At 37.0% G+C, this 11,470-nt stretch overlaps 2 long non-coding RNA genes across 3 annotated transcripts; one reads left to right on the top strand and one right to left on the bottom strand.

The window, feature by feature from the left end:
* Positions 1-280: 280 nt before the first annotated feature.
* Positions 281-5,836, bottom strand: LOC139460518 (uncharacterized). The gene is made up of 3 exons (XR_011652802.1): positions 5,597-5,836; positions 5,261-5,342; positions 281-640 (listed from the first exon to the last, which is right to left on the bottom strand). It is a non-coding gene; the product is annotated as an uncharacterized lncRNA (long non-coding RNA).
* A 124-nt stretch (positions 5,837-5,960) lies between these two features.
* LOC139460517 (uncharacterized) lies at positions 5,961-9,358 on the top strand. 2 transcript variants are annotated; one of them, XR_011652801.1, is made up of 4 exons: positions 5,961-6,189; positions 6,663-6,721; positions 7,866-7,937; positions 8,689-9,358. It is a non-coding gene; the product is annotated as an uncharacterized lncRNA (long non-coding RNA). The 2 variants fall into 2 exon arrangements; XR_011652800.1 differs by having other exon boundaries at positions 7,866-7,944.
* The last annotated feature ends 2,112 nt before the right edge of the window (positions 9,359-11,470 follow it).

Here is an 11,470-nt window from a genome sequence, read left to right as displayed (position 1 = left end):
TACAACTTTTGTTAAGTATTTATAGTAGGAAAACATTCAGGGCATTAGTACATTTCATATTTGTTCAGCACCTATGTTATGGCTGATCAGTATTATATATCTTTATGCTAATGAAGCAAAACAAATCATGTTTTTGGAAAAAAATATTATTTATTGATTATATGGCATTTCATTGGTACATATCACAAATTGAAATTTGATCAAGCAAGAAGAGGAACTAGCATAAAGTAACCAGTGGTGTTTGCAAGGCCTTACAGAACAGATGCTTCAATGCCATTTTCTAAATAAACAAATTAGTCAAATCTCAGAAGAATTTTATTGAAGAAAAATATCTAAAGTCAATTATGTTTCTGCAGTAAACCACAAAAGTCATTCAGATTTGTATGGTCAGCATCGGTGTACACAACCTGGACATAGTCACAGTGCTTTGGCATAAATTCATTCAGACTCCATTAGTGTCATAATAAACCACCTACAGTCACACTGATGTGGCATTATTCATTCAGAATCATCACTTTCTGAGGTGAATCTGTTGGTTGTTATCAGGAGTACTGTTCATCTTCCGGCGAGTCCCTTGTCTGAATTGTGTGAGCAAGATCTTCTTAAATGTAGCTGGTGTGAGATTGTGAAATCCAGGTACCTGAAACATTTCATAACATCTTTAGAAACTTGTTAGTCAAAAGTTATGAAACACACACATATTTACAAATGTTTAAAGTTGTTTTCTCAAACAGTGAGGTATTGACAATTTATCTTGCAACTGATATTTAACCAATCTTTGAACATGTAAATAAGCCATTGCAAACAGTAAAGTGTTCAGAAAATACAAAAATGTATCCGGTCTTCTAAAACAATACCACAAGGTTCACCTGAATTTTGGTTGAATGTTTGCATTACATCAAAATGTAAGGAAGGGTAAACAAGACTATGCAAAACTAAGTTACATAGGTTCTTATACATAAATACATAAATGCAACTATTCATAATTATCAAAACACATGTCATGTAAGTGATCTCAAAATACAACATAATGAGCGAGTGAGTTGGTATAGTTTCATGCAGCTTGTTAGCAATATTCCAGCTATGGGCTTCACACATTGTACCCATGTGGTGAATTGAACCCGGGTTTCAGAGACTGTTTCACCCACTAGGCTACCCTTGCACACCAAATACAAAAGAAAGTATATTAGGAATTCAGACAATAGATATTCTCACCAAATTCATTAATTCATTAATGGAAGCTATATTGAAATTCAAATTTTGACAAATTAGGATGAGACTGTAGAAGCATTTATCTAAGTTATTATGGATATTAAATATCTACCGTTAATTGGTAGTCCATCATAGACAGTGATAAGAAATTCAACTGAAAAGTACAACCTGAACCATCAACTAAAAACTATGTATATTACATTAAAGGGGCCGGTCATGTATTACCGGTATGTTCTCATTCATTTTTGACACAACCCTCCCTGAAAGAAAATGCAAAGCACTTTATATTTTATTGTCCATTTTGTCAAAGGTCTCCCCTAGAGACTCTCACATTTTAGGGTGACCCTCCCTGTTTGTTCTGATCTGAATTCAAATATTCATGACTCATTATCATATTTTATCATTCATCCTATCTTTTTTGAAAATTAACTAAATAAAGATTAACTATAACATGCAAATCTGCCAAAATATTGGCCTGGCAAAGTTTAAATTAATCATAATTACTGTTATAAAGTTTTGGATCCATCGTCTGTTTCTAAATACAGTGAAACCCAACTTTGACTTGTGTGGCATTGTTGAATCATCTACCCAATGTTCTTTATGCATTGATTTGCATCTGCACAGAGTGGTCAAAGTCTGTGTCTGACACATAGTGTGCTACAAGGGAGACATCAGTTTGTGTCTAGCCAAACTGTCTGATAATCTCAAGGGCTGCCTTGGTAGCATCAAGGGATGTAGCTAATCCTAAATAAACATAAAACAAGTGACATCATCTCTTCTACAGAACACATGATCAAAGCCTGCCCCACCTTTGATGTTTATTACCTTGCTACTCTAAAAACAGCTAATTAGCAAAATGAACTCAATGTCAACTCTTTGTGGACTAGGGATTAACAGGGCAATTAGTGTCGGGTGGGTATTAGTACTTGCAATTGTCTGTTAATTACTTAATTGAGTAGTGACGGCTTAGTCAGTTGTGCCTTTACAATTGTTATTCAACTTATCGAGTCAGTTTACTATGTACCATGCTTCTTGGGACCAAGGAAATGTATCTTGCTGGATAACAGTTTTTTTCTAATTTATCAGAGATCAGAAATAATAATAATGACGTTTTTGATGTGCATTTCTTTGTTGTGTTCACTAGGATGATGGTGATGGTGTTTGAATTATTAGACACTATTTATTCCAAAAGAGGAATAGGGTTGGTGAAGAGGCAAAGCTTATTTGAACAACATATATATTGATATACAGAAACTGTACAACAAACAGATTAACTGTATCTACAGTTGAAACTATCATAATGCAAATTTTCACTGAATCAAAGTCATATCTTTTCAAGACTCAGATCAGGTTGTAGTGATTGAAGGTCACATTAAACTTGCTAATTTCAAATCATTCATCCCACACTTATGATTTGGTTTGTTGTTTTATGCCGCACTCAAGCAATATTCCGGCTATATGTAAATAATCGAGTCTGGACCAGACAGTCCAGTGATTGACATCATGAGCATCGATCCACACAATTGGGATCAATGACATGCATCAACCAAGTCACCGAGCCTGATCGCAACCTGATGGCGTTAGTCAACTCTTTAGACGAGCATTGTCGCCCGTTACGGAAAGTATTGGGTTACAAATATCCCTTGTAAAACCTTTCAACATGTTCAAATGACACATCGAAAGGCCATTGTGAAAAATTGCACCATGTTAGGATTCTTAAATACAGTTTCAGCTTGACATTGAGTACTTTAAACTTTAAAGTGAAAAATACATTCACAACAGTCGGTGAGTAAATTGGAGTAGGGGAATAATTTCGAAGGTAAACTTGTTTCAACGTTTAACAACTACATGCATTTGTGTTTGTATGAGACGATGTGTGTTTAATTCCATATATTTTACTTCAAAGCATGTTATCACAATAAATTGAGTCGGGTATCGGATAAGTTGGAGTAGAGGCTAATTTCTATTGTAAACCTGTTTTAACATTTCACAATTATTGGTCTTTGCAAGTTATCAATCCTAGTTTAATTTCATTTATTTTACCAAGGTAAAAAAAAAAATAAGGTGTCATTTTCGTCAAGTAATAATCGCCGTTTTCGCTTTCGGCGAGTATTTCGCCAGTCAGTGCTGTTTTGCTAAGGTGTCGTTTCAGCTATAACCCGCTTATTGCACATTATTAGTTTCAATTTATATTTATAATCATTTTAACCACTGTAATAAGTAAAAAAATGAAATAAAAGTATATAGAAAATAAACAAGCACTTGTTATAAAATGTGCATCCGCAGGCAATATTTATAAGATAATCCTGCATGTAGCTGTGGCCATCACACTGAAGATGCACTTCACTTCTTTTTCATATGTCCAAATTACAATGATTTAAGACAGAATATGTACTATTATGTTAAGGGATATGATCTAAATTCAATTCTATTAGGTCCTGAAAGGACGTCAAAAATAAACTTAGAAATTCTTAAATCAGTAGAACACTACATTCAGCTATCCAATAGGTTTTGTGATTGTACATAGCATCTTAAATTTATAATACTATTCCTTGCCGCATATTGCAGTACACTATTACTACTAAAAATGCGACCTGACAGCGCCGACAACGTAGTTTCTATAATTAGAACATGTATATAATTGTATTCCTTGACTGTACTTTTGTCATATCATATTGTATTCTAATTCTGGAGCGGTATTCAAATAAGTTTTTGCTTGTTTACCCATCCAGTTCACATATAAATGTTTAAAACAATATTTAGTAAACAAATAATTTAAACTCATGCAACAACATAGCGTGTGAAGACGATAGACCACTGAAAAGAGCATATATATGCACATCCAATGACCCCTGACATCACAAGGCATTGTTTTGCCAGGGTGTCAGGCAACAGAATACTACGAATTACATCACAGGGTACTGAGACCTGTTTGAAAAGTTAGGTACTGTATTCTAAAGGTAGGCCCAAAATTCTAGACAATCCAGTGATTGATATTGTGAACATCAATCCACACTGTTAGATGGTCACTGTCAGATGCCATGAACCAGGTCACTGAGCCTGATCACCTGATCTATTAGGTTATCTCTTATGGGTGAGGCTAAAACGGCACCTCAGCAAAATGTCACTGATTTCTCAGACGAAAACAGCACCTTGATTTGGCAAAAAGGGCAACTAATTGTTGTCTGTTATCTGGAGAGACATGTTGATTCCTGGCCGAAATATATATAAATGAAATTTCTATAAAATTACTATTTATTTCCTACTTACTAAAATAAATATGACATATATAGTATACCTGTTGTCCAGTTTCTTGACATTTTCGCCAGACTCAGGTTCAGCTTGACATTGAGCTAATCTGAGTAAAGCTACTTAAAACTTCAAAGCATGTGATCTTTCAATGATAAGTTTAGTTGCACCTCCCAATCAGAATCATGAGTAAATTTGAGCAGAGGCTAATTTCTAATGTAAACTATTTTTAGGTGACTAACATTTAACAATTATTTGTGTTTGCAAGTTTAATTGCATTTATTTTACTTCAAAGAAATCAAAGCATATTATATTTTCACAATAAGTTTAGTTGCATCTCCAAATCAGAGTCGGCAAGTAGATGCTAGTTTTTAATGTAAACCTTTTTGAAAATTTCTCAGTTATTTGTGTTTACAAGTGACCATGCAAGTTTAATTTCATGTATTCGGGCATATTCAGACCCAAGGTAAAAAAAATAACAAGGTGCTGTTTTCACCAGGCAATAGTAGGCGAGGTACTATTTCCCTTTATAGTATTACCCTCTCTTACAACTAGCATAGGTTGACGGGGACCAATTCCAACCCGGAATCCCCAAATGAGTGGGTATGGTTTTACGCTGTTTTTAGCAATACCACAGCAAGGGACACCTGACATAGACTTCACACATTGTACCCATGACAAGAATCGAACCTTGGTCTTCAGCACTTCAACCACTATGCTACCCCAACGCCAAAATTCCCAACATGATAAAGTTGTCATCACGGTATTCTTCAACAAGTTCAAGTGAAAATATCCATACCTTTCAAATGTCTTATCTTCCACTTCACTATGTTCACTGTTGCAAAACTCCTGTCATTTAATTTGTTCTTGATTATTCACACCTGCAAAAGTAAGTTTAGTCGGTACGGTATGAACTAAAAAAATGAGTGACTATAGAGTATCTAGATAAAGGAATACAAGTAAGTAAACATATTTCTACATCATATACATTAGCAAGGATTAACATAAATTAGGTAGATTGCTTATCCTACAAAAATTAAATCACACATTTACTAACATATATAACACAGAATAAGTGGCTTACAGAAGATAAATAACTTTAATACGTGATCAATATGATTAACATATTCCTTACCTGAATCAGAGACCATATAACAGTCTATGTATTATGGTCTCTGTCTGAATATGTCACCTCTTCAGCTCCCTGCAATCGAGGTTGTGAAACATTTCTGCTGTAGGAATATTACATCCGCTGGGATATCCCTTGTCACACTGCCTGGCATGGTAGGCAAACGCATATTCCATACACCACATAGGTATACTTCCTAATACACACTGTCGAAATCCCCGCGGCTCCCAATATGGCCTGTATGAACTGTAATCGGCCAACCTCGTCTCTTTCCGTAACTGCTGCAGAAATGACCGCTCGTCATTCGTGACCAACTCGTGTTATTCCGGGACAAACAAGTCTACCCATAATTCCCTGAATGGCCGAGGGCGCCATTTTGGAACACAATTGTAAACAAACACTCAAACCTCGTGTACTCGATGTACACCGTGATGCTTGATTGCGATATGCTTACCTCGTGTATCGATACATTGTTCTCAATCACCCGTAACTCGGAAATCCCGGTCGAAATCCACCTGAGCCATCCACAACGAGGACGTCAAGTATTTCGAAAACTCGATTGACAGCCGAAGGAAGGAAGAGCAGCTTGCAGATGCCAGGTATGTAGCAGGGCTTCGAGACATAATGTTCCATGATTTCTATACAGAGATCTTATGGAATGGATTGATTTAGATATTTTCCTGATCTCCATGTTACTACTGTAAACGTCAAGGGCCTTTTAGTTTTGTTGTTTTCGGAAACCCTTTGTTATTATTATGATCAAGTGTTTGTTGTGACATGGTATTTCTATTTGGGCTTGCATAAGAGCTACAGGTGCAAGACTTTTAAGGGTCGTGTCCTTATTCTCAACATAACGCTGGGATTTGATGATGAGGGTTAGTTACCAAGGGTATAAATCTGGCAAAGTGCATGTCAAACAAAACGTGGCATTCAATTCCAATCATGTGTTGCCACCTGAACCACCTGAAAGTGAGATATGGATTACAATGAATAATGACAGCTTATCAATTTTCAACAAATTCACACTGAAACATTGAAAGGATAAAGACAACTTAGTTGTTTTCTGTTTCAGCATGTTCAGGGTTTGTTGGCAGGTTCACAGACATCCTCAGGGAGGATACCAAGTATTGAGTGAGTATTTTTGTTTGTGATAAATACAAACTACATGTATTCATCATGGTATATTTCAATGTAATGTGAAAAGTCACACTCACAATAGTCCAGCTCTGTGATGGCAGCCTGTAAATAATTGAACATGGACCAGGCAATCTAGTGATTGTTATTTTCAGCAAAGATCCATGCCCTCAGAGTATGATGACAACCTAGTCTGACCACTCAATTCATTAGTTGATTAGTGTTTGCAGCGGTAGAAACTAACACTTTCAGTCCACTAGTCCTAAAATGATAGCATATAGCAAAACCTTTAAAATGTCAAAATGACTAGTGCCAATTTCTAACCCTGGTGTTTGGATGTTGTGTTTGTGTGTGTATGTATGAGTGTATTTAGGTTGGTTTGTTGTTTAACGCCGCACTCAGCTGTATGACGGCGGTCTGTAAATAATCGAGTCTGGACCGACAACCCAGTGATTCATATCATGAGCATCGAGCCACGGAATTTAGATCAATGACATGCATCAACCAAGTCAGAGTCTGACCACCCGATCCCGTTAGTCACCTTTTACGACAAGCACAATGGCCTTTTACGGCAAGCATGGGTTGCTGAAGACCTAGTCTACCCCGGAATCTTCACGGGTCGAGTGTATTTAACTTAAATCATGAATCCTATACTTGTTTCTCTGTGCTTTTACAATGTAACCCAAATTTTCTCGGGAATAATAAAGTATTCTCTTATTTATATCATTTCTGAACAAAGTGTCATATCAAGGTTAGATCTCTGTCAAAACAGTGCCATGGAAAAGCCAAACAAATAGCCTAGAAATAAAAGTAAATACTGCATTGCATTAATCTGCATTTCAAGAAAATGTGGCAATAATTCATGGAATGATATTCACCTCGGTGAGGATCTCTCTGCATTGTCGAACAAGTTATTTCCTATGTAATGTATGTGTTGAATGACCCTGACTTTGTCGTCAAAATATTGTTTTAACATTTGTTAAATATGGGGATAAATGTCATCTCTGAATGTTTGACATGAATTATTATGATTAGGGTAGTTCTAAGTCGGAATCACAACCGGGGTCTTTTCATTTGAATCAAATGTACAACATGTACAGTTTGGACATTTCTGTGATGTGAATGCTACTTATGTTTGTAGAATGTCCGGATGAATAAAAGAGACAGTCATCCGTGCAGCATCAATGCAAAGAAAGACCATAGAAGAGCAACAGTGAGTGGTAAATATTTTGAAATTATTCTGTTTGGTTCATGTGGTTATTTTGCAAATATGTCTTCAGTTTGTTCCTTATCGCTGTAGGCACGGATGTCCTATTATCTAAGGCACTACAATTTTCTGTGCAGAGTTGCATCTCTTGGGCTTAGCAGAAACCTATAGTCATGGGTTCAAATCCTGGTTCTCCCCGATTATGTTGCTAGGTTTGTCAGCATTATACACATACTCGTGGGATTCATCAAAGACCTGCATCACTTAGGACTTTCTTCCCACATCAAACTAACATGCGGTGATATATCTGGAATACTGTTCAAAGCAGTGTTACAGCCAAATCATTTATTTAACACTGCATCCAGCAATAGTTTGGCTATATGACAAGGATTGTGAATATATATTTTTCCATGTTGATGAGTTGAAACAATCACTAAATGACATCTCTTAAAAAGATTCCCAGCATTCCAAGCCTAATTAATAGATAAGGTTGGGATTGAGTAGGCTCATTGATCACATGTAATCATACCACAGTGATGTGGGATATTGTCCATAATAGTTATCATCGGTTTGTCTGGACCGAGTTCATAACATTAGTCACTGGTTTGTCTGGTTGAGATTTGAGATGTGATTATCTTAAATGTTTAGCATATAGACTCACATATGACAACTTAAGTGATTTTGCTGCCTTCTATCTGTAAGTACATGTGGCAACAATTCTTTTTGATTGCTAAAATCTTTTTACATAATGCTGCAGAAACTGAAGTCCTGCTTGAGATCCCTGGATGAGTACTCCAGGTTGACAGTCTGGAAGGACCAGACAAGGGAGTCCTAAACAGAGGCTGCACCCCTTCAGATATCAGAGGTGATTTGCAGACAGCGATGATGAGGGTCCTGTTATTTCAATGGAGGCCGACCGAGAAATAGTATGCCAAATGGTACTGGGACACACAAAGGCTGGTCTGGCTAATGTGAGAAGACCAACCAATGCCAAGCTGGAGTGGAATTCTTCCAGGACATTCAGGAAATTCTTGTAAACACTTGAAAGGAATGATAAATGGGACTTATTGTCTTTAAATGTGGACCCAAACACCAAATGGAAAGTTCACAATTCTACTAACACAATGCAGCAGAGATAGAGTCTAACTGGTATCCCCTCATCCTGGTTCCTGTTCATCCATGGCAATATAGAAAGAAAAGGAGGATTGAGGGAAAGTAAGTCATCTGAACTGGTGAACATAATCCGTAGGTACTGTCAAGCGAACAGTTATCACACTCTGTTATGAGTATTGAAGAATAGGATGAAATTGCATACTGCATCAGGAACCATCATGTGAACACTGTTCAATGTGCGATATACTATAGGCATATGAATAAAAGAAATTGATAATTTGATTGTTGCTTATGTTTCATTTGCCAGCTGTGTAAATGGGGATGTTTCATGATTTTGCCTCAGTTTAATAGCCACACTTATCTTATGAAACCATGCATTGCTTGGGCATCTCAAGATAAATAACACATGTTTCCTTTGCTCTGAAAATGTCTGATGACACATTGATCTGTTATGTCAAAGGTTAAAGTCACAACCAGACAAAAAGTTTGTTTGTGGTCTAACTCTTCCTTTGGGCAGGGGTCGAAGTTGGAAAAAGGTCGTGTGTGATCTATAAATACTACATTTTCCCTTAAATTGCCTTTTCTACAGAAGTCTTAGTAACTCTTATACATTTACTGGTTACATTACTTCCATATTTTGGTCAATGATATGTTGAATTCTACCAAAGGACTGCATATTTGGTTTATGTGCTGGATAGCTCTTTGAAATGTTTTTGAAATATTTATCACTGATATTGAAGGTCAAATTCACACTCAGAAGTGATAACTCATGAGGGGTTGAAGTGTAAGATCAAGGAAACAGTGAAGGGGTCATTCATAAAGTATTTCTGCAGTTATAACTAAAATGCCTATTTCTGGAGATATTTGTGAAGTATTAAGCACATCGTTGTTATATTATTTGAATACACATATATGTGCAGTGGTTACAACTCCAGTGTCAAATTAACTGTCAATCCCTTTTAATAAAATAATTCACAGTAACTGAGGAAGAGCTTACTGTAGTACCATAAAACTAGGGTGAGGCAAATGTCAATGAAGTTAGTATTTTGGATATAACAAGTACATGTACCGTTACAAATAGTCTTATTATCATCTCACTAGGACCAAAGGCCCAAGTGAGCACATTGTCAATGACTTTTTCTTTTTCTCAGTACAAACTGGAAGTCTGGACATGAAATTTAAGGATATCATTATACAAGAACTGATGTTTGTTCATTAAATACCATTAACATCCGAAAAGGACAAAATATGAAATTGAACAATTTTCTTCTCCAAAAATGTTTTAGGAGGATATTTACCATTAAAATAACACAGAATATTACAACATGTACCTGTAATGCACAGGCTAACATTATTTACCAGAAGCAAGTCATGAAGAAAATTTGCATCCGGATACCTTCCGGATACCTTCCGGAAACCTTCCGGAAACCTTCCAGATGCCTTCAACAACCTTCAAATTGCTTGGTATTTTCAAGTTAATTTTTTTATGTGTTTCACACTTAAGTGAACAAAATGCACCCCCCAAATTTTGACATTTTTTTTGGAAGGTTTCCGGAAGGTATCCGGGCCGGATCCAAAATGGGAAGGTATCCGGAAGGTTTCCGGAAGACGGAAACCTACACTTTTTTTGCTGTGAACGTGGTGTTAAAACTAAGAAACTGACGGACATTGTAAAGCATACTTTACAGTACTTGTGTAGGTGGTGTGTGTGTTGTTTTTTTTTCAGTTCTACGAATGGAAGGGTCTTCTTGAAGTTCCCCGACTTCCGTCACCACTACCACGGATGTCTACAGGAGCTATTGTCACGGTGCAAATTGGTCCAGTAGGTACTGAGCCTGACAAGGATGTGAGGGTTGGAGTCGTCAGCCTGACCTTTCCCGGACAGCATAGATTCACTGTAGCAAGACCGTGAATATACAACTTTCTAACTTTACATTCTGACAAGGGATCACTTTCGAGAATTGCCAGGCGTGATAAAAGTTAATGGACGTTGTGTTCCCCTCTTTTAGGAAGAAAGATGCACAGTATATTCAGGAGGTAAAAGAACCAGGAAAGGAGGCTGGCCAGGAAGTTGATATTTACACCTTAGGTGTGGACTGGTCAGCCTCAAAGGGTGCAGAGGGGTCTCATTCCTTTTTCAAACCGGATGAGATGCCACTTTCCATGGACCAAGCAGCCTGCTGGAATCTGAAACGGTTGACCATTCAGAGGTTCATTTTTCAGCCATTCAGGCGATGATCGCAGATGGACATACTACTGAAGGGAGTGAGTGGTGCGTTAGTGGTACTGGTGTTCGATTAAACATGGCGTGTACAAAGGTCATCACACTTGGGCAATGGCGTTTTACGGACGATCATCAGTAGACAATGGCCCGATTCTTGTAAAAAATTGGGTGTTATGTTTACCAGCAGCACCACACCTGATGA

The sequence above is a fragment of the Haliotis cracherodii genome, unplaced genomic scaffold (assembly GCF_022045235.1).
Source record: "Haliotis cracherodii isolate W230 unplaced genomic scaffold, xgHalCrac1.p SCAF_14, whole genome shotgun sequence".
Taxonomy (NCBI): domain Eukaryota; kingdom Metazoa; phylum Mollusca; class Gastropoda; order Lepetellida; family Haliotidae; genus Haliotis; species Haliotis cracherodii.
Note: the sequence above shows the minus strand (reverse complement) of the source record. Positions and strands in the feature narration are given on the sequence as shown.